Source organism: Hyposmocoma kahamanoa, unplaced genomic scaffold (assembly GCF_003589595.1).
Source record: "Hyposmocoma kahamanoa isolate Upper Pololo Valley unplaced genomic scaffold, ASM358959v1 202, whole genome shotgun sequence".
Lineage (NCBI taxonomy): Eukaryota > Metazoa > Arthropoda > Insecta > Lepidoptera > Cosmopterigidae > Hyposmocoma > Hyposmocoma kahamanoa.
This window is the reverse complement of record NW_020653726.1, coordinates 11,114,253-11,139,263: the sequence shown is the minus strand read 5'-3', so window position 1 is coordinate 11,139,263 and position 25,011 is coordinate 11,114,253. Positions and strand designations below refer to the sequence as shown.

At 34.9% G+C, this 25,011-nt stretch overlaps 1 protein-coding gene across 1 annotated transcript in view; it reads right to left on the bottom strand.

Annotated features, from left to right (window-relative positions):
• LOC113226821 (contactin-5) overlaps nt 1-25,011 on the bottom strand; it is a 123,142-nt gene that overhangs the window by 52,614 nt on the left and 45,517 nt on the right. The gene's annotated exons all lie outside the window — the stretch shown is intronic.

The following is a 25,011-nucleotide window of genomic DNA, read 5'->3' as shown; positions in this document are numbered from 1 at the left end:
CGTAGTGCGTTAATTTATTTCGTTCCATTTTTCTCCAATAAAAATTATTAAACAACACGCAACCAGTAACAGGGTGTTGCCGTAATACATAATGTCCAAATTATAAGAGGCGGACACGATTCTTATATTTCTACGGTTTTCTTTGGACAGTTATTTTTTTATATAAGCATTTTTAAATCTCACGTCCATTCTCACGACCCCAACCTGACATCTAAAGGCATATCACAATTGACTAGATCTTTACTAGGATATTAAACCGTCAACGAATGCTTGTAAGTCAAACATTATTTTGACATAGAAAAACGAGGATCCGATAAGCGGAGGTGTAAATAATAAATTGCTGCGACAAAATAGAATTATATGGCCTACTAAGATTTTTAGTGGTTAATCTGAAATAATACTACAAAAATTGCTATGTAATTGCTAATTTACTCGTCATATCCAAAAATTATTAGAAAATAAATAAATTTGAACAAAATATACACATCTATGTTGTGCTCTTCTCTGGTAGGCGCATTCCGAGTGTGAGTATCCAGTGTCCTATTCTGGTGACTGACAAATGCAAATTCTTGGGTTTTACGTTGGATCCTACCTTGAATTGGAATCAGCACGTAGACTCGCTATGTGACAAGCCGAGTGGTGCGATGTTTCTCTGCGCAAAATAAAACCGTTGGTGTTTGTAATGCGTTGAGGCAGGCGTACTTTGCACACTTCCACTCAATTATGACTTATGGTGTTATTTTGTGGGGTAATTCGACGGACGCTGACAGGGTAATGCGAATACAAAAGCGAGTGTTACGAACCATGGTCGGCATAACCCAGAGGCAATCCAGCAAGGCGCTGTACACCGAATAATGACCGACTTCTCGCAATATGTTTTTGAGGTCATTATGTTGACGCGGAAACACTTAGCACAGTTTGGGCGTGTGGAGGTGATGGGTGGGTGTCTCCGTCCCGCGGGACAACTCCGATCAGTACCGCGTCGCACTGCACTGCACTGCACGAAAAAAACCCGCGGGTTATAGGACCGACCTACTACGAGCACCTACCTTTTTTTTTTTTGCCAAACTAAAAAAATAATGTGAGGAAACGTTCAGGTGCTGACTGAAGAACCTTTTATTGGAAAAGTCCCTTTACTCAGTAACAGAGTACACTCAAAGCACTTAATAAATAATTAGATTATTATATATACATTTATTAGTTATTAAGAATCCATATTGACATTTTTGTGTATACACTTGACATTGTTAGTTTAATTCATATATTTATTTAGTTTCATTAATTATGTTGATTTGTATATGTACACTATTGTGTACTTATGACTTAATTACTTCTTCATTTTTTTGTAAACAGACGTTCACTTTTCGAAGAGTAGTATAAAATGACATGTAATTGTATTTGTATGAAATTTGTAATGTTGAGAGAAATAAAGTAAACTAAACTATCTTGCTGGAAGCCCATTATTCCTTCGCGGTATAGTCGTAGAGAACTAGAATCCAGGACATCTTGGAACACATTTGCGACTGCTTAGCGGAAAGTAAAATACTTTCCTTGCAGATAATTATCATAAGGACCAGTAGAGTCAGGTGAATATGGAAAGTAGTGAAGAGCTATAAGATGCAACACCTGCAAAGTGGAGATGATTTGTTTGGCAGTATGCGCGTAAGGCCTGGCGTTATCATGTAGTAATAGCGATCAATCGTCATGGTTGTTTCTCTGTGAATATTACCATCATAGTCTGCATTTTTCAGAAATAGCTTTCAGCTATCATCATTGTACCAGATCTAACAAGCAGTATTGGAGTAGGTACTCTACGGCAGGACCACCAAAATACTTTTTGGGCTAGTCGCCAGGTTTCAACCACTGTTGATCGTTCGGCATAATAATAACGAATCCGTCTTACATCAAAAGTAATAAATGATATGGTCTAAAATGCCTTCATATCTGTGTCGATTCATAACACCATGCAAGCCACGCGTTACGCATTGTAATTCGGAGAATTCGTGTGGTATCCATTTTTTATTTAATTTACTTATTTGGCGCACATGGTTCAGTGTTGTCAGTTTCAGAAATAAAAATTGCTCACAACCCGTCATTATTCACCTTAAACCGTGGTCGTCCATGCGGCTGATTTGCCAGGCTAAAATTATCACTATGGATTCAGCAAATTAGAAATGCGCAGTGCGTATGTTATGGCTGCACTTCACATGGCTACTTGTATTCGCTATTGGGTGTTTGATATATCTACATGGAAAAATATTTGATGTACAGACAAACATGCAGACACTGACAAATATGCTCGTCTACACATGGAGTCACTAGAGTTAAAATGAATATGACCATAGAGTAGACGGTTTACCTCCATATTTGCCTTTGATGTGCGAGAAACCGACCTGTCAGGCTAGCACGATAAGTCGCGACCTGCGCGAGATAATGCTATTCTCGCATAGAGATCTCGCGCTTGTCGCGCCCTGTAGTGTTAGCCCTACAACGCCTTGTAACGCGAGTTTGGTGTTTGCTGTATTTGTAGAATAGGCAAACGAGGCAAATACTTTGTCACATATGTTATATACACATGGTGATTATTTGCCACATATATCAAAACAAATAGCCATGTGAAGTGCCACCATTAGCTGTAGCCGCTCCATACAAAAAATGCACGTCATTAATGTTTCAAGTACTTTACGTTACATTAGTGCCACATCGGAACTCGTATTAAAAAATTACACAAATGTTAGCTGTGTTTCGTTTTTCAAAAGTTTCGTTTCAAAGCGAATACCAAATTAACTAAAACGAAAAGAATTAAGTAACACTAAAACTTTAAATTTTGAATTTAGCTTTAAAAGTTTATTTGAAAATTATTTATATATTAAAAAGATTATTTCATTTCAAAGTGATCAGAACTTTAACGCACCAATTACAAATTTTAACCCGCAATCAATCATCTTAAAAAGTATATCAAGATCTTTGCCCGTAATATTTTAAATTTATTAATTAACATGAACTGAGAACGAGAATGTGTTCTGTGACTTGCTACAGAGCTCAGAACTCTTTCTGAAAGGGCTTTAATTTATGTAGTAATTTAATCGTGCATAACAAGTCTTTCCATGTAGATTTTATTTTTATATTAAAATCTAGAACTTGTGAAATCTAGATCGCTCAGGATTAAATCGTGAACAAAGATACAAAGGAGGCCAAAATAATAAAATAATACTGTGGTAATCCGTGCCCACAGCAGGTCGAATGAAAATTCGATAGTCATTTCGCAATAGAAATCCACTCGTTATTCTCTTGTTAGCTTTGATGTTCACTTGTCGCTTTCCAAACAAAACACTCACTGTTGCCATAACAAAATTGTCGGATATCAGTTCGGTATAATATTATCGCACTGCTAATAAAATAGTGTTGTGACTCGAAATATGTGAAATTCAAGATTATACTTCAATAAAACCGTCATTATGAAACTATCTTTATGTGAGCAAGTTCTGGACAAAATAGTCCTTACCTACTTAAAAACACTTTTTTTTTCTCCTCTTATTTCAAAATATTTAGCAAGTGGGAAATTGTTTAATATCTGTAGTAAAATGTAAAATGTGGAAGCGAGTAATTCGTTTTCTATCTCTTCTGAAAAAAAAAGCTGTTTGAGGAAATACACTATTGTACAGTGCGAAATTAGATCTGGTCTACCACCACCTCTGACCAAGTGGGTTTTATAGACTAGACCTGTCAAGATTTACCTGAAAATTTCAACGACTAGATATGAAAAAACACTCTGTATCGTATTTTTTACATTTTGCTCTAAAGTTAGAATGTTCGTAGTTCAAGGTTTAGACTCAAATTCACCAATTTCTTTTTAAATTCATGAATTTGCCGCTTTCAGTAGCTCCAGAAGGTGCCACGGTTGCCCAATTGAACATTACGAAAGACAAGATTTTTACCCATTGGAATATTCTATGTCGACATATTTAAAGGTGTGCAATGTATCATATAAATACTTATTATTCGCATAACGCTCAACTGGCATAATTTTCGTATAAGTGAGGCGCATCCGACATTTAGAGGTAGACGTATACGTATTTTACTAATATTTACTTATTGTTTTTGTTATTAAATATTGAATCGATGGACAATATGGCAATAACTACCAAAATTAGATGAATTATTGTTTTACCGGTTATTTCTACAAAACAATTATTCCATCCGATATCTTAAGCGAGTTCTATGCACCACAAAGTAGAGGACTATGCAAAATATTTTTGAAATGTTACTTACAGCACACAACTAGCATTTCGTTAAATCAACGTTTTCGCACAAATAGCTAATTACCGTTCAAGTAAATACTAAATTATTATGAAGATTTCCTAACGCTATTTTCCTCCAGCGAGTTACTGTTGCTTATTAATACAATAAAGTTTGACCTAATTACTTCTTTTAAATATTTGTTAATAAAGTTGTTTTACAGATTTCAGTTTCCGTCGTAATTTCTAATGGGAAATAAATTTGTTTATTGCTTCAATCTGGATTTCCTTCGCCTATTATTATTATATTATTTTCGTTGCTAAGTTTGAAATTATTTTTTTTGGGAAATTGCTCTATAATCATAGAGCATACGATCGTTACCTTCCGAAGAACCAACGGTGATCTTGTGTACGAGAAAAGCACAACAATTTTTGCTTTGGTAACAATCACCGACGCTGTAACAAGAAGGCATATGTCCACGAGATTTACCGTACTGCTTCATGGGGTTTATATAGTCGTAGAAATACTATTTTCAAAATACAAGTGTTGTTAAACGTTTGGAATTTGTATCTTTTTTATAACATACAAATGCGCATTTGACCTCCATCTCACGTAATGGTGACGATAAGGTTCTCGAGCATGCACACCTAAATAATGCCTATTCGCTCTCGCCTTGAAAAAGCCCAAGTTATAACATTCAGGGAATAAATCTGCGTGCAGGGAATTCCACTCCATAGCCGTTCGCCATATAAATAACGTATTTATTCATAGAAAACCAACATCTCCAAACACTTTAATTACAGGTGTCCACCTACAGTTTCAGACAAATGAAACAAGAGCATTAAACAAAACGAACAATAAACAGTATATATTTACTTACTTATGTAAATACAAGTACTATTATGTAAGTAATGTGTGGCTCTGAAGCATGTGTAATCTTGTTCGCGCGAACCTTAATCAACCAACTTAACGGCCTTTGCCCTCGAACTTAACTCATCAATAACTAAACTATTACATACAAAGTAATTTATTATCTCATATTATTTAATAACTATAAACTACTATATAACTATAAAATATAAATAATATTTTATTTAACTGCCTCCGTGGCCGAACAGTTACCATGCCGGACTGCCACGCAGAGGTCCCAGGTTCGATTCCCGGGCCGGGAGAAATATTTGTATGGCCTACTTTTATTTCTCTCGTGAGTTTGGGTGTAATTTGTGGTTGTCTATGAGTGTGTCCATGGCACCCGCGACACAGGGTTTATGTAATAATAACGCACACACTCAACATAGCCCCGCACTAGGGAAACCCTGTTCGAATCTTAACATTTGAATATACGTAACTAGGTAAATCACTTTTTCTTCATTTAAGTTTACGTACTAATAAAGTTTTTTTTTTTGTAATACTAACATTTTATGGATCTATTGTTGTCTGAAATAAATGCATTTTATTTTGTTTAATATTTTTATTTATTTTTTTATTCAAATTCAAATTTCAAATAACTAATTCTTCATTACAGACAAATATTTTGAATAAAATGGGAGAATTCCCATAGTGAACCTAAAAAGTATTTTTAATAATATATATAAATAATAATTTTTCGGAGGTTTCGAACATAAGGCGTGTACGTGTAGCGAACGAAATGTAATGCGACTAAAGTATAGATTATCTTTCTTCATTTGGCAAAACTTGATCGTAAGTGATTTTAAATTCAGTCGGTTTGGTGGTACGGTGTTATTTACTGTAATTTTCTATCAATATATTATAATATAATAATAACTACAAGTATAATGTCATTGCTTCCCATTGACAAGTCAATGTTGCTTCCTATTAATTTTGCTGTTTCGTGTCAAATTTTCAAGACATTCCAATATGACTTGACACTATTATTTTAAAAACTAACATTTATTGTATTATTCTTTAGACACTTATTTTTCTGAATATAGTAGTATCAATAAATATTCTATTTAATTTCACTACCTCAATTTTGTGGAGAGCAATTATTTATGATGTTGACGTTTCTTATCATATCTCAGCTTGAGCACGCGTGAATCTGACATATTTGACAGCACTCGCCTGTTTACATTTTTTTAATACCTAAAAGTGTAGAGAACGATTCAACCAAAACAACTCCAACTCCAACAATTTATACGTGATTATATGTATACCTGGGTCACACAAACGTCAAATATTGTCAACACACCTGTGATTCTAGGGTTGTGACAAGTTGAGAAATTACGAGACATCTGAAAGGCCCCTTGTCATGATGTTCTATAATAACAAATTGGATCGCCGCTACCATCTGAATATTGTTCGTTACCCATCAAACGTTTTGCCTATTATTTGTCCCTGACATGTATTCCGTAAACTTGTGCCGTCGGAAGCCATATAATTACTTCCACATGAGAAATTTGTTCGTTTGTACTCTATCAAAAAATCTAGTGTGGCCCTCTTACGCGCACTCCACATAATGATTAATTTCTATTCCATATATCGTACCTACATCCACCTGCGCTCAGTAAAGTATCTTGGATATTGGATGTCATATAGTTTTATTATCCCCAAGAGATTGACATAAAAGGGCCCTTATAAGACAATCCGCAAGAAATAGTAACCCATGGTTGATCGCATGTCTTCTGTGGGAGTTCTTACTAAGAGTTTTGGTATATGCCCGGAAAATTTCCGAAGCTAAAACAAAGTACAGCTTTAACTCGATACACTTGTGTTAACACTTGGCCACACGTGTTACGCATTGTTAATGAGTAAGTTGCAGGATTTCTCAAAGTGTGCACATTGAAGGTGGCTGGCGTTACGCGCCGCGCGTGAGACGATTTCAAAAGGAGTACCTACATATATTCATTCGCAGCGCTTGGATGAGCGTGTTTGCTAAATGTCGAGTCTTGGGAACTCTTTTGTAAAATAACGACAAGCAAAGAAGCGCGTAGTGCCGTTTTAATGAGTTTTATGTTGAAGATTCACTAAAACGTCACTTGCTATGCAACTGGAGCTTTAGTCGCAAAGAACCTAGAACGCGTAAAATAGTTGGCACTTAACAACACATTCAAATTCTCTTTTTCTGCTTATTTGCTGGATGCATATGTTGAGGAACACTGTGTGAAGATTTAACCAAGATACAAGGGGGTATGAGACTCGGTGGGAAGGCGAGACAGCACACGCACACTGTAAGACGAGACCGTGGGATCATGCGGGATGCGGACACGCCGCTTTCAATTGATACTTCAATCGATATAGCTAGAATACGTCGTAAAGTCGTATTGAATAAAGTTACATTTTAACAAACCTTATGAGTATAAATAAAACGTAAATATTTCACATCAGAAACAAATTGTCTCAAACAAATCGGATGGATGATTAATATTAACCCTAAACTTTATATATTCTATGGTGAATATAGATTACGTTATATTTTTAGTGGTTGAGCCTGCAATTTTGTGTTTATTTATTTATTTTATTTATCTCCTGGTAGTCACCGTTTCTGTCTCGATAAGCTCTTATATTTGTGTCTGTCTAGTAAGATACAAATATATAAGTATTAACTTCTGAACCAATAATATGTAAGTTGATGATCTCTAATTGAAAATGTTTTCAACAAATAAATTTCGTTATTATCATTTAAGTGTTTGGAAATATTTTGGTTTTTTTGGAGGTAAAGTGCCCAAAATATTGGTTTCTTTGAAAAAAAAACAAAAACACGAAAAATTTTAGATGCGAAAAAGTGGTTTCATTTCCAATGTGTAGTAATCGCGAAAACCTAAGAACTCGACATAGGAAGACTGTGTCGGTACAAAAAGGGCTATTTTCGCATGTTACGTCTTAATTTGGCTTAAACGAAATAACCATTCGATCGTGACTTCTATTTAGCTCGTTCTAGCTCTCGTGGGGATACATACGACTGTTTCAGAGTCGTATGAATCCCCACGAGAGCTAGAACGGCTATAGCTTTGCAAAACGACTAGTCTTGACCACTCCACGGCAAAAATGTAAATCTCACGGAATAAATAACCTACATTTTATCCTTGGATATCAGATCTGTTTAATGGATGAAACGGGAAATATATTCAAATTCATATACATCTTTATTTCATAAACTAGCAAATTGCACTTGAGATCGACGCATTGATTAACCTCTACTACTCATTTGTAAGGCAGAGTCCCTTGTTCTAAGGGAATCCAGTATCAATAGAACATTCAATCATATTTTCAATACAAAAGAACGAATACTCCCAAATAGGTGTGTTAGGCGAGGATGAAATAAACTGACCACACACTGTGGATCGATTATACATTATTATTTTAATAAATTGCAAAAACGGACGGTCCTACAAGCAACTGAGATAGCTACTATTCTTCTTAAAAGTCGGGTACATGAAGATTAGTTGAAACCACCCAAGAATAGCAACGAGGGTCTTAAATTAGGAGTTAAATTAAATTTGCTTTTCGAGAACTCCATAAAATATTTCGGTTACAGTTAGAATGTTAACCACAAATTATAATGTTTTCATTAGTACTTCGTTTTATTATTTAAAGTTTAACGAAAATAACTAATTTACTTTTTTATTAATTTTAGACGTTAAAGATAATACTTAAAATATGAATTAGATAATCTCAGTACAGAGTACTATAAAAACCGACCTCAAAAGTTCGTGGAATATGCAAATACATGTATGCCAAGTTTTATTGAAATTGGTTATTGAATTGGTGAAATTGGTAGCCCCTAGTTTGCCACCCATAGATATGGAATTATATCTGCAAATTTAAACGGGACCACTACCGAAGTACCCTCTTCCACAAATGAGTTATCGCGTAACATACATACAAAAAAACATAAGGTCGAATTGAGAATCTCCTCCTTTTTTGAAGTAGGTTAAAAAGGCAAGGTTTCGCTGCGTTTATATTAACGTATTGGTAAAAAAAAATATAAAAATAAATATATTATAAAAAGACTTGTTTTGATTAAATTTTGTACAGACGAAGGGCACCGGAACCCCACACGCCAAGGGTTTCGACTCCAAAGGCTGTAAATATGTATTCGGAACCAGAGTAATCGCAGGTGGAGGTCTTACTTATTACTTTTTACTAATATCTTGGATTAGGTACAAATGAGCGAATTTGCCTATACGGAAATATTTTTGTTCAACCGAATCTTTTTTATGTGTCTGCCTTGTATGTGTGGCATCGTAGCACCCACGGGTAGTACTCAAACATTGTAATTCTATTGAGACTCCATTGAAATTATATTGCAATTATAATATTTGCTATTCTGCTAAAATAAAGTTATAATGACACTTGAGTCTCAATAGTGTTAGTGGAATGGCAGTGATAGCATTCATTCATTCATTCAATCACTAACGATTGATGTTGCCTTACTAAAACTAACATGGAAATTATTATGCATATCTATATTTTTATCTCATTTTATCAGCAATATTGTCTTCAAATTAAATGTATATAATATTAGTGCACTACGCTATCAACTCCCATTGATGATCAAAATACCAAAAAATTGCAATGGCAGTTGAATAGTAGCTCGATGACTAGTCATAGACAAGTCATTTACTCTTAACTTTTAGCAAAATACCAAACGTTCTCTAGTCTCACAGTCTATCAACACGCAACTAAGGTGATTTAAAATTAGCAGACTCGGAGCCCTGATCTTAAATCGGTTTTCTTTATATTAAATGCTAGTATAAGCTAGGTTCAGATGGACGCACACCTGTCGCGCGTCTACGTGTGTAGACGCATCTTGGAGCGTTCAGTTGCCGAAAAGCAAGGAGCAAAAGCAAAGTGGCAAAGCAAACGTGTGTCTTGTGTTGGATAAAATCAATCGGCAAGTAGAAGCGAATTATTCTATTTTCATACAATTGCGGTTACTGCAACCGGCGACTATGTCGATTTCATCTTAATTGTACGAAAATAGAATATTTTACATTATGGTACGTTACATTATTTCATATATTATATTATTTTATATTATAATCGCTTCTAGTTGCCGATTGCTTGTATCCAACAAAAGACACGAGGCGCCTAACACGTCCTATCGCGACGAAAAAACGTCAAGTACACTGTCAGTGCCCAGAATTCTAAGCGCGCGGTTACGGCGTTTTGAAGAATTTGCTCTGGACGCACATATCTATTAACAAATGTATGCAAAATGTATGAATATCTAAGCGTTACATTTTTGTCATCTGAACTTAGCCTTAATTAGGATGTTTCATAGCTATGTTTGATGAAAATCTATTCGGCTGTTTAAGAATCGTCTGCTCTTTTCACAGTTAGCGTAGGATTTCAGACATACATTTTAATCTCACTTGTCCGACTGACTTCAAATTTGGTATACATGGAAATGCGATGACATTACAAGAATACTTTGATCTGATGCTGCAACCTGCATCTGACCCAGTTTCTCAACTACTTACATTGGCTCATTAAATTGGTCTCGCTAGTCGAGTTGTTAGCTTATATAAATGGTAACTTTATTGTCTCAGCTTAGAGTACACGGTTTCGTATTGGTCATAGTTCCCAAAGTGGTCCCTACCGACCACCCCCAGTGGGCGCTGAAAAGTCCTTGGGAGGCGGTAGAGGTCTCGGAAGCAATTGGGGGTGGCGTTGATGATGACCAGGGGGTGCCACCGCATTTGAAAAAAATCCTGAATGATCTATATAAATAACACAACAAGTATACATTTCTTTTCCTTGTGATTTTTGTGTTAAATTAATATAAAAACTACGAGTTTTCAATGCTTTTTTGTGTTGGTAGGCGTTGAGATTTTTTATCTTGTCTAAGTGGGCGGTAAGCTAAAAAGTTTGGAAACTATGGTACATGTGAATTTCACATAATAAAATTTTTGAGTAATGTCACTGTCATTCCTGCGCATAACACTTTCTACTTGAAGTCAATCAATACTTGACATTCTGAAATCTCTACACATTTTATTTCCTTAACATCCTATACTAATTATATTGTTTTTATGTCGAGTGAACAGACTTTTCGAAATTACTTTTTCCGCTACGTCCTTTTATTGGAATGTTGAGTCTTTACATTTGTCATTAAATCTTCTTACATCTAATTTACATTGTAAAGAAACGGGACACTACGCAAATGTAAATAAAACACGTAACATTACGTTAAAAAACCGAAACCGAGGGGATAATGTTTATATTTTTGTGATTGGGCATCAACTGATGACTGACATTTTTATAAGTACATTACGAAGCGGCGACGGGTCAAAGTAGGTATCGTGTGTATATTATGTATGTCAACCGGAGGGCCGCGAACCGGCAGCCGGCTGCCAGATAACGGTCGTGATACTTCCTAGTCTCTACGTACCACGTGACACGTGCCACTTAAATTCTAAGAAATATTGTATCCACTTAGAAAAACTTTATGAGAGTATTTAAAAAACATAATTAATTAACAGCAAGGTTCGAAGGGGTAGTTATCGTTGATAATTAGCACGTTAATTATTATCTTGATAAATATACTTTCATAATTGTCCTGTATGGTAAGACGACATGGCTCCAGAATCCACACAAATTTGATCCAAAGTGTATTCCATAGCATTTAACTTTATTTGAAAAGAGCAATCCCTAGAGTTTCTTGCTCGTTCTTTTCAGGGAGGTCAGCGTAGTGAACGAGCAGTAGCTTAAATGTGACGTTTTCAAGTGTAAATTTATTTTACCTATGGAATAAATAATCTTTGACTTTTTGATTAGAACAACAAAATGCTGTCGATCAATGTCGTGCTATGTGTTTGTATCAGTAATGTATCCAAACGTGTGACACGTAATGAAAATCTCAAAAAGTTACAAACCAAATCGTTTTACCAAAAATGTTTATTTGAGTTTAGTTTTCTCACGACTTTTCAATTTTAGTCATTTCATTTCATTTATTTATTGCTTTTCACAGGTATGGTACAATTTAATAAACTTAAAACTATGACAGCATACATGTGATACCCTGTAAGGGCGTTGCAAATTAAAGTTAAGTGATAGTTACAATATAATTTAGGAACAACCCAAACTTAAAACGTAGGTAATTAATTGATATGGGTATTATTATTATTCATTCATTTTATTTAAGAGCCATGCTCTTGTCGGTGTAGCCTCCTCCACTACTCACGGTCCATAGCCAACTCCTTGACCTCCCTGTAACTGCTCACATTAACCTTTCTTTTTATTTGGTCACAGAATGCCATTCTTGGTCTTCCTCTCTGTTTCCTTCCTTCCATCTTATTATTATTATATTTAAATTAAATTAAATTATATTTAAATTAAATTAATTATTATTTATACATGTTCAGCACTATATATAAGTCATACATTTAAGTCCCAAAACAATCCCAATCATGTAGAAGCATCAACCATGAGACATACAGTCAGTTAAAAGTTGAGTTCTTTATCTTGGCCAACTTTCAAATACTTTTATCATCGAAAAACTCAGACATATTATAATAGGTTTTTAGGATGAGAAAATCCTTTAATTGTTTTTCAAAAACCTTATTTTTATCTAAATTTTTAATATAATTAGGGATATGATTATATATTTTAATTAACATAGAATGTGGAGCGCATGAAAATAGTTTTAAGCTAGAGAAAGGAACTTTTAGCTTATTTAGATAGCGATTATTACGCCTTATTAAATTTAGTGGAGAATATAAGTCTGCATGTTTTTTAACAAATTTACAGGCTTCAAAGATATATATACCTGTTAGGGTGAGAATTTTAAGTTTAGTAAAGTGCGGTTTACAGGAGGCCGTTTGATCGATGTTGGTCAATATTCTAATACATTTTTTTTGAAGAACAAAAATTTCATGGCAGTTATTGCAGTTACCCCATAGTACGATCCCATAGGCGAGTCGCGAGTGGGCAAACGCATAATAAGCTGAGAGGGCCGTTTTTAGATTAGTAACACGCTTTAATTGTCTAAGAGCATATATGAACGAAGACAGACGGCTCGATATTTTTTGTATATAGGGTTTCCAATTTATATGTGTGTCTATCTCGATACCTAACATAGTAGTCGAGTCTACAATTTCTAATTTAGTTGATTTATATTGATAATCGATCTCCAGGGCAGGTTTTTGGCGGGGCTTAAATTGGATTAATTTTGTTTTTTTTAGATTTAGTTGTAGGTTGTTGTGATCAAGCCAATCTGTGATTGAGTTCAATACCGCATCTAAGTCCTTCTTTAGTGAATTAGTACATGTGCAAGATAAAACAATAGAAACGTCATCCGCGAACAGTATGCTATCAAAAGGAATTGACTGAGGAAGATCATTTACGTACACTAGAAAAAGGATACAACCCAGAACACTTCCCTGAGGAATAGATCCGGTGATAGGAATGGCATTGGATCTGATAAGCTCAAAAACATAAAGACACAAAACTATGAAACAGCAGTTAATTGGAACGACATAATGCTACCGTGCAATATCGTGTAATGTGTTTGTATCAGTAACGTATCCAAACGTGTCAAGTATCAATATCAAAAACCTTACAAACCAAATCGTTTTCCCGTACGTACGGTAAATAACATATTTTGTGTTAGTTTAATGATTTAGCCTGAGTTACTTTCAATTTGGTTAATGCTCGGTAGTTTTGTTTAAATAATTCTCTCAGTCGTTGTATTGTTTCGTAATTATGAAATTTTTACATAACGTCATTTAAAAAGTTGGTGTATAATTGTAAACTGTTAAACTATTATTAAAATTAAAGATGTTAGGTAACACTAGTGTGTTAGGTAATACAATGCATAGCTATATACGCACATTAAAATAAAATATTCCAGTCATTGGTAGCTTCTTGTGGTTTCATGCTGAGCATGTATTAAGCAATAATTTTTTAAAGAACTGTTTTTTAGGTCATAACTTTAAGTTACTTATATTAAATATACAGCTTTAAATATACAGCTGCAATTCTGCAAACTATACGACACTTGGCACAATGTGGCCGGTTTGCGGTACGATATCATACCAACAATTCTCGTTTACGATTTGTCTACAAATTCTCGAGTTTATCCGCTTATCCTGTCCCCTCGTTAGTTTTTATATAAATCACTGGTTCCGTGCCATATGAAACCACCTAACCTTGTTTCGGTTATAAATAGCCCGACTTTCTAAAACCGCATAAAATTATTGCTGAACTTTTGTCAATTTTGCGCCAACGCCACCGTGCTTTTATTGCTCCTTTATCTGACGATCTTTAGCGTAACCCTACACGCGCCATTCGCTTCCGATAAATTTAAACTCGCTATTGGTACCAGTCCCTCAAAGTTCTATTTTACATTTAAGTACAAATCATTAGATCATTATTGAAATATATATGGGTCATATCTACTTAAAGAGAACTGATATAATTACTTTACTATACATAAAGCGGCCACAGTCCTCACCAAAATTAACTTATAACCGTACTTAACCCTACCCTACATGTACCCTACTAACTTGATTACATACAGTTGTACTCCCTAAATACCAATGTAGTATAATTAATATTATGAAACTATCTCAAGTTGAAATTGGAAGGCAATCACCAATAGCAAGCACAGGCAGAATCACGTCAGTTATAACTATTTCTTTAAGTGTTTGTAACAAGGCCTATACAGGGTCCAATGTTAATTTTTACCTCAATATAATAAAAATAATATTATTTCTTTACTTATGCTCTGCCCACACGGAGGCGGCCGCTGAAGCATTCCGGGATCCGTCATGGAAATTTTTGTAATGTACGAGTTCTAGGGAACCCTGCCACACTGAAACGCGCTGCTGACGCGCGGCACATGTGTAGCACTAAAAATGTATATATACGTAGTTACAGTGAACGGTAAGTCACCGGTTGACTCCTGTAAACCTTTGTTTTTAGATCTTAGATTATTTATTACTCCTGCCATCTGATCCCCTAAAACCGATACATTGGGGGATCCGTTTTATTTTATATTATTTTCTATTCACATGGGATCCCCAATGCAGGGGATCATGAACAAAATTTTATTCCCACCTGATACCCTAGTACTTACAAGCTTTTAGTAGGTATTGTGGCACAGGCAACAACAAAATGTATTTGAGGTCTGTACTGTATTTTATTTAGTTTATTAGAAACGATCAACATTTATACAATACTTTCATGATCAAGGTCTTTAACCCTTTAACCCTTTGTTATTTTCTTAAATACTACTTAAGACTGGTTTTTGTTACTTGTGATTGCATTTTTCTAAAAAAAACAATTTACATTTATTTAGCAAAACTATCGATACATATATAAACGCTCGAAGTTATAGATATCCTAATATAATCCTCACAAACTATTTTGAACCACCTCAGTCGGAAAAATATAACCGAAACCATTTTTGCATATTATTATAATATTAAGTTTTATAATACAATAATAATAATATAATAGCGCACACACTCAACATAGCCTCGCACTAGGGTAGCCCTGTGTCCCGGGTGCCATGGACGCACAAATAGACAACCACAAATTACACCCAAAATTACGAGAGAAATAAATGTAGGCCATACAAATATTTTTCGAACTCGAATTCGAATCGAAACTGTGACCTCTGCGTTCGGCCACGTAGGCAGTTAATAATTAGCTTTATAATACAGTACTTAGAGACATTAAAAAATTGCCCATTAAAACATTTAAAACTTATTAAAAATTTATTATTGTACATACAATATTGTACAAACGACAGACAAAATTAAGTTTATTACCGTGTCAAGTAACTTTTGAAATATTTGTTTTTATATAAAATATTGAGAATTTAAATTAATCATGTGACGACCAATGTTTGCATGCCTATCTTTATTTTCTGGCGATACATATTGTTGAAAGTTATTGGAAATAAAACAATTTTTTAGGATGTACATCGCGTATGTTTGTTTTTTTTTTTCAAATAAATCAACGTTTCGGAGCTGTTTACAAAAAAGTAAAGTTGAAAAAGATATGTACGCGATTTTGATCGGAAAAAATAGATTCACTTCCAAAGAGTAACAATGGCGAAAACCTAAGAACTCGAAGTTGTACCTACCATACTATTGTCGTCTCGGCTACCATTGCAAATAAATAAATTTTGCAAATAAATTTATTTTATTTATTCTCTCTAATACTACCAAACATCATGAGATAAGAAACATATTGGTTCACCGTAAGTCACTTTATATATCGACGAGGAAGTCAGGGTCCCGTATTCAATTAGATATTGTCGAGATTGGATATGTATCACTACATTCGTGTGTGTACGACTGCCGACTGTACAAATAAGATTATCTTTAATCTTACTTTGTCTTTGATGAGAATTAGTAATTATAATTGTACAAGTAATTTCACAACTCACATGCATTTCAAGAAAAGAAGCAAACAAAGTAATTCATAGTTTCCTTTTTCCAAATTAACCTTCCCTAAACGCCAAGCCTTACCATATTTTGAGGCACTATTCAATAGTGATGTGTCATGCCATTTAAAAAATCATACTCGGACTTCTTTCTCCTTTAAAGAAAGGAGAAAGAAATACGAAAACACTATGAAATAATAAATTTATCTAAAGAAATTGTCATCTTTAATACATATAATTATGAAATATTGGCGCAACTAGTTGATGATAATGGCGTTGGAAACAGTCGCATAAATAGCAATGTTCATAAAACTTATCGCTATCAATATTTTTTGTATTCTATTTATATTTCTATACGACAAGACTAGACATGTTTTGGTTTCGCTGTTTTTCACCCTGTTCAAGTTCTTTGATGATTATAAATCAGTATGTTAAAAGGTAGACCAAGTCAAAAACAAAACCTATTTGATATAATATTTTCTACAGTTAAATTTATAATAGCAGTTAACGATTTAAGTAGTTGATAATAACCGATGAAAATTACTCAGTTTACGTAAAATACATGAATAAATAATGTAAACCTTTTATGGTCTGTTTGAGCGTAATCCGAGTTTCGTAGAACTCATTAAGTCCTAAGAGTCGAGTCCACTGAATACCAAATAATGACGGACTTATGGACGAAAATTCAAACTCTTGGTGTCTATAAGACAATGTAATAAAGAAATAAATTAATTTGATGTAATGTTCACAAATGATAATAATAATAACAATAATAACGAACACATTGATAGCCCCGCACTAAGGAAACCCTGTATAGCGGGTGCCATGGACAAAGACATAGACAACCCAAAATTACACCCAAAATCACGACAGAAATAAATGTAGACCATACAAATATTTCTCCCTGCCCGGGAAGCGAACCCGGGATCTCTGCGCGACAGTCCAGCATGTTGACCGTTTGGCTACGGAAGCAGTTAAAGGAAGCTGTGGTAGCCTTATGGTTTGATCTACCGCCTCTAGCTCTCTCCTCTCTCTCTCCTCTAAGCAGAGGCCGTGGCTTCGAATCCCGGCTTGCACCTCTGAGTTTTCGATATTTATGTGTAAAATTTAATTTGAAAATAACCAAATCAAAATCGGCAAATCATTTGTTCAAAATTAATAATGAGATGTGATATATATACCTATCGATTTTCATGGGTTCATCATTCTTAGAAGACGATTCAATAATGTCAGTTTATTTCATTAATCTAAAAATGTTCTTTACTTAATATTACTATTCTTTTAATCTTGCTTTACTGATTATTAATAATTCAATACAACATTTATTACAAACAATTTTCATTTAGTAAAAATAACACGACGTAATGAGTGAACTAATTAACTTTGCGCGCTCTTTACCCTGTACACAAGTCTTCCTACAAAAGATGGAAAAATGTTTCATTTCTTGCATAATTTTCCTTATAATTCCTGCTTTCCAAACATTCCATTTGGGGTGTCGCTGTTAATGAATGTTTTTTCACAGCTCTAGCTGCCGAAAGTAGATCATAATTAAGATATTAATACAAATCCGGAGAATAACGACATTTGAGTCATATAGGGGGTTTGTTGTCTAGGGCCTCCATGGCTGTAACTAAATAAAAGAAAGCAGGTCATTTTCAAATATACGACTATGCGTCTTTGATTATTTATTATACCTATTTCTGCCGCCAAGCAGTAATGTCAGCATTACTGTGTTCCGGTATTGAATGGTAAGGGTGCTGGTGAAATTACAGGCACATAGGACTTATCAACTTATGTCAAAGGGTGACGGGCACAGTGACAGTGCCCCTCATATCTTTGCTATTTAAAGCTCTGAGTGGCACTGCAACTGTTATGGACAGCCGTGCAGCTTACCACCAGGCGCACGACTTGTTCGCCCCGACACTAGACATTATTAAAAAAACAAGGTTACACATTTACAAATATAACTTTAACATATTTTTTTTATGTTTCTGTCGTTTTAAAAGCCATACAGACAAATTTAATAAATTTATAAGGTTAATTTATTGGCTTCTGAAACGGCTTGTACAACGTTTACCAATATTAATTTTAATAGAAAACCTACATTAATGTATTTTGTAACAAGAAAAAGTCAAGTATGGGTGTACAACACTACGAGACGCTTTAAAACGCTTTTGGCGTTCAGATTTTGTTCTCTGGTTCAGAATAATATTTGTAATCTCTCGTAACAATCAAGAATGTCTAAAAATCGCAATATATAAAATGTAACTATGAATCCGTAAGTAACTAGAATACACAAATAACACTCATGATGATCCATATAGTTATTTATTAGTAAAAGGGTTCATCCATGTTAGCCAAGCTTGCCAGCAAGCAATGTTATAGCGTCTGTGGCGGTCAGGTAAATTAAAAAAAATAAATTTACAATTGGTATCTGAACAAAAAGAATACGAATAGAATCAAATTTATATCTTCGTGAAGAGTCTGTGGATATACAACCGATTTCCGCGTTGTAATATGTTACTACATAGCCTGATGGATATTTGCAAAAGGTAAACCGATGTAGAAGGTACGCAGAAAATGTTGCAGACAATTTTTGTTCCTTGGTTACTGCTGAGCTGGAGAATAAACCAAAGTTTATATGCCAAAGCAAGCTGAAGGAAATCGTGTTATATGGAAACTTTGCCATTGGTACGTAGCTATACGGTCAGAGATGTATTTATTATTTTTATATTAATTTAGAATACCAAAAAAATCACATTGAATTTGACTACCTAATGGTATTTGAGCGGTAAAATACTCAGCTCCAATACACACATATACTCAGGTATTTGGATTTGTGTTAAAGTATCCTGGCATACTTCTCTTGCTTCACTTACATTCATCAATCGTTCCTTCTATCCTTCTCATTACGTACTCCAGCCTTTTCAAGGACGTTGTAGATTTGAAACGTCCTTCGTGGCCGTTCTCCTTTCAATGTTGCCTTGCACGTCGGCTCTACATACTTCTATCGCCACTGTCTTTCATTCATCCGTTCCATGTGCCCAAACCAGACCAATATATCTTTTTCTATTTTTATTACTACTACGTCCTTTTTATTTATAAAAATATCGGTATTTATATAAAACTCTTTAATTTTCATGTAAACACATAAATTTGTTTAGGGTTACATGCTAACTCGAGAAACATACGTTACATTTTAAGTAACATAAATAATATCAATATTTTGCAAAGTAAAACCTAAAGACAGTTTCTAAATAGTTCTTCTTTTCGGTATCACTGGCGTGTCAAAAAATGCGCATGCCAAGTGTTACCGAGCAGAGGAATGACCAGAGATAAGATAGCTGACTAGAACTGGGAGTAAAAATCGTTTCAAAACTCTAAAAACTGTGCTAATGTTACCTAGTAACGTGGTTACTATATTACATCTGAAGAAAAAAGCGACGAAATATAATAATAATAGTGGCTGTGCTAAAAGTAAAGCAAGGTCAGATTTAACCGTCTAGATTTAGATTTTGTAATATCTGAGAAATCATAGATTACGTTGTACATAAGACTATTATTTAGAGCACAATAAAAGGTATGAGAATTGGCAGTAAAGTCAATTTGAAATAGGTATTTCGAGACATCATATTATGCTAGAAATGGATATTATACAATAGCAGTGCTTTGCAACATTTGAAACATGAACTATAGAATTAAGTATTATCTTTTCTTATAGAAGTTTTGAAAGTAGTCAAGCAAAACGATGCCATCTCGTTTTTCCATATCGGAAATTATGTTACTATGTATCAAGGTACCTACTCTTGGAAACAACATCGTTATAATATCTGTAAAATATACGAAGTTGTATCCAATAAATTGTAGACCTCAATGAGTGATCGAAGACGTCTCAAGGCACAGAGTAACGTTATCGCGACAGGTAATGGAAAATATGCCAACGGGGTAGATTACATTATCGACACCCGCCTAAATAAACAACTGCGAAATAAGTCTGCCGTTTTACAAAGACTTTGCTGTGGCGTAAACAATATGGTAGGCTACAAAAGTGATTTGAAAACTTTAAAGAATTCCTGATGTACCGACTTCTTCGATTGTATTCAATTATTTTTCAATGAAACTGGGATTCAAGTCATCAGACTTCAAAGCAACTGGAAATTAATATGTATGATTTTCACTTTCAGAAATTCAAATTTTAAAGTTAGCGTTATCCAAAATGTTGCCAAGGGACTAAGGGTCGTATTCTAGAACTCAACTCAATGCTTAAGTCAGGACTTGAGTATGATTCAAAGCACTAAAAATCATACTCAAGACCCTGTCATTAGAGTCGTATTTCCAGTGCAATCCTGACTTGAGCATTGAATAGAGTTCTAGAATACGACCCTAAGGCTGCTAACTTCACGCATTAACATCATTCAGTCGAAACCGACTTCATGCAGCCGAGATCGACTGTATGCAGTTAATGCGTGAAGTCGTTATTAACTTCATGCAGTCGAGGTTATTTGAACTTGATGACGACTTCACGCATTAACTGCAAATAGTCAATCGGTTAGCAGCCTAACGCCTTGGAAATGTGCAAGGAATCATAAGCAGATACATTTTACCTGTAATAAATAACGTGGGTAATTTACGTTCACTGCAAAGTGGAGTTGCAGTGTAATTGTATATCGAAACCATACAACTCTTCGAATAACTCGCACATATTTTATCACAATCTAATTTTTTTTGTCTTTACTTGCAATTCCCTTCAGATCCACAGTTTAAAATTGTTTAAACATCATCTCATTCAATTTTATCATACCGTTTATAATTATATTTTTAGCTGAATTTATACGTGGTACAATCTGATGCTGATTCATCATCAACCCATTTATACGTCCCACTGCTGGGCACGGGTCTCCTTTGAGGCGAGGGTTTAGGTTTAGGTAGGCTATAGTCCGCCACGCTGGCCCAATGCGGGTTGGGGACTTCACACGTTTTCCGAGGATTGTGAATCTTCTTCAACGTGCAAGTTTCATCACAATGTTTTCCTTCACCGAACAGCTTAATAAATTTCAAAATAAATTTCGCACATAAATTCCGAGAAACTGAGAGGTTCGAACCCGGATTCGAACCCACGACCCTCTGCTTGAGAGGCAATAAGGTTAAACCATTAGGCTACCACGGCTTAGTCTTATCTGATGCTGATTACATACACACAATGAATTGACGTACTTATTAAATTCTGTGCATAGGAGGCACAACAAAGAGCTTTATTGGCAGGTGATTAGAGGTGTCTACAGACCAAACCCGGCGACATAGCCCGCTTGTCGGCTTTATTTTTAATCTAATCCTATGACATATTCTAGAAACAAGACCACCCACACTTTTCCGCCAGGTCCGGCGGGTTCGATCTGTAGACCACTTTAGATATACAGAACTGTGCACCTAGTGCTTTCACAAGAGCATTGAGTCCGCTCTCCTGTGCAGTTAAGATCAACCAAGATCATTTAGGCACATGAAGTCGTGCTCTTTAATCACTCCGGTGAATCCTGAATGAATTACCGCACTTGCCTTTAGTTGATACACAAAATACATAATAATACATTTGACGTATATTATGTAGCTTTTATATAGTTTGATGTTCATTGAAATGTGATAGATGTTTAGCTAAAAGTCTCTTTCAAAGCTACGCTTTTCAATATTTGTATAAATCTCTTTATAGATAGGTGTTAAGACTTTTGGTAGAAAATTAAAGAGTTTAAAGCATTTGAGAAACCACGACTTTAACTGATTTTAACTGAATGCCGCTTACGTTCTCACAAACCTATTTCCCAGTTAGTTAACTATACAGCGGTAACAATCTCAAACAACTCAAATCAAAACGATGGTGTTGTAGCTTATATAAAAACAACCTTAATGCCAAAGTAGGAGAAACAAACATTGAACAAGCGACATGTATAGAAATAAAACCATCAAACACTATAATACTTGGAATATACCGCTCCCCCTTCAATAGCAATGCATCTACTTTTATCAACTCCCTAAATCCTCACCTGGACACCATCACATCTTGTAACAATATAATAATTACGGGCGACCTCAACATTAACCTCATTCCACGCGAACAAGAACCATTACACGTAACCTCAAATAGACAACATTATCTTAATATGCTATCTACCTACAGTATCTTACCTGGTCACACCTTGCCTACCAGGGAGGCCAACTGCTTAGATCATTTTATGCTAAAACCAGATAACAACAAAGCATCTGCGTACACTGCTGTCCTCAATACGTCTATTACAAACCATAACACCATATTTTTGGCCCTCACAAATAATAAATTGACCCGCACAGGGCCAAAACAAATTGTAAGTTTTGACTATGATGAAGCTATAAAAAGTCTTAAGAACAAGCACATTGAAACTCTCCTTTTTAGTGACGACCCTTATTTTATTATCGAATAATTAACTTGTAAGCTAAAGCAGTATCTTGAGGATAGAAAAGTTATTAAATTCATTCCAAAAAGTAAACGCACAATTAAGCCGTGGATTACCCCTGGAATCCTTCGCTGCATTAAAAACCGTAACAAACTTCAACTTAAGTCTCGAGCTAATACACACGACGAGATCCTGAAAGTCACATTTAAGCAATATCGTAGATTTGTAACAATTTAATAATGAAACTGAAACGAAAAAATATGAAAGAGAACTTTTATCTGTATAAAAAAAGAACCCTCGGTCACTTTGGAAAACAATAAATCAATAACTCATTATAAATCAACAAAAACAGATAGCCTCGAGCTGCTAAACGCACAACAATCCCCAGGCAATTCTGTTAATCATGTAAATTCGTTATTTGCTGGAATTGGTAGAACTCTGGCCGAAGATATCCTAAATAATCCAACACCCTTAACTGGACACTACGAGGAGCAAGCTGACCCTGTACTGTCCTCATTTTTGCTAGATACTGACCTTCAAGAGGTACATAACACTATCATGGGCCTGAAATCAAACAATGCACCTGGATATGACAACATCCCTGGCAAGTACCTAAAAATGGTTAGAGCCGATGTGTCCCCTGTAATTAGTCACTTGATCAATCTCTGATTCTCTGAAGGTGTCTTCCCTGTACCACTAAGTAATAAGAGACTGATAGATTATCTAAATAAATTCAACATTCTTTCGGACTCTCAGCATGGCTTTCGCCAGGATAGATCTACTGAGGACGCCATTCTAAAGCTTACAACCACAATTACTAACTACGTGGACAAGGGTAAAAAATGTTTCGCAATATTTCTAGATTTGAAAAAGGCATTTGACACCGTCTCTCTCCCCATTCTTGTACACAAATTAGAACGAATAGGAATAAGAGGACAGCCCCTCAAGTTGCTAAATGACTACTTACATGGTCGAACTCAACAAGTGAGACTTGGAAAATACGTGAGTGAGGAGACAGATATTACTTACGGGGTGCCCCAAGGAAGTGTCCTCGGCCCAAAGCTCTTTCTCACATACATAAACGGTTTGACGAACCTTACTGTTGAACGTGGATACATTTTATCTTATGCCGATGACACAGTCATTGTATTTGAGGGTTCAACTTGGGAATCGGTGTTCGAAAGTACTAAACTGGGTTTTCGCAGGGTATCTGAGTGGCTAAAACCTAACCTTCTGACATTTAACATTGCCAAAACTAAGTATATGTGTTTTACTAAATACACTAGTACTCAACCACAAAAAGATCTTATACTTAAAATACATACTTGTAACAATATAGGTAGACCACGGTGTAATTGTATGGAAATACAGAGGGTTGCTTCTACCAAGTATCTTGGAGTCATGCTTGATCAGCGCCTTTCATGGCATTCACATATTGAATATGTAAATGGTAGAATTATGAAACTGATTTGACTATTTAAAACACTAAGTTACATTGCAGACAAGCATTACTTGACCAATTGTACATTATATTGGCACAATCAATAATGAGTTATTCTATTGTCGTTAGGGGCGGCGCAAATAAAACCAAATTTTTAGAAGTGGAGAGAGGGCAGCGATGTATCCTTAAGGTCATGTACTCCGAACCACACAGGTTCCCTACTAACGAACTTTACCAATTTAGTGGTTTTTAGTAAAATCGGCACATTTATATAACATTGCTAACCTAAAAAGAAACATTTACTATTTAAACTTGTATAATTGTAAAAAAGCGTTGACAAATTGGCTGTTGACACTTAATTTTGAAGAAACGGAGAACATAATCACTACTTAACGTATTCACACACAATACTCTCAGGAAAAAAAACACAATGTTTACTTATTTTTTAGTTAATGCTGGTTGTATATTTATTAAATTGTGCGATTCTATACTTTGTCTCCTCTATATGGTTTCTACACCTACAAAATACCTAGCCTGTAACAATATTAAAT